Below are 299 nucleotides of genomic sequence, written 5' to 3'. Positions count from 1 at the left end.
GTAAGCTCCGCCCCCGTCGGAAACCCCGCCTCTGCCGGTCAGCTGCTCTGTGATTGGGTAAAAGTTTCTATTGTCTGGCTGCGGAGCCGCTGATTGGTCAGGGCGCTGGGCACAGGGAGAGTTTGGAGGAAAGTTTGAGAGCGGGACTTGCCCGCGGGGGGGCGTGACCTGCCCGTGGTAGGGGGCGTGACCTGCCCGTGGTAGGGGGCGTGGAGCGGGACCTGCCCGGGGGCGGGGACCGGGACACCGGCTCCCTCCTCCGCTGGCTCAGCGCCTCCTGTCCCAGTCCGAGCCCGGGA

This window comes from Carcharhinus amblyrhynchos, chromosome 13, assembly GCF_965287045.1.
Source record: "Carcharhinus amblyrhynchos chromosome 13, sCarAmb.v2.hapA, whole genome shotgun sequence".
Classification (NCBI taxonomy): Eukaryota; Metazoa; Chordata; class Chondrichthyes; order Carcharhiniformes; family Carcharhinidae; genus Carcharhinus; species Carcharhinus amblyrhynchos.
This window is presented reverse-complemented; position numbering follows the sequence as displayed.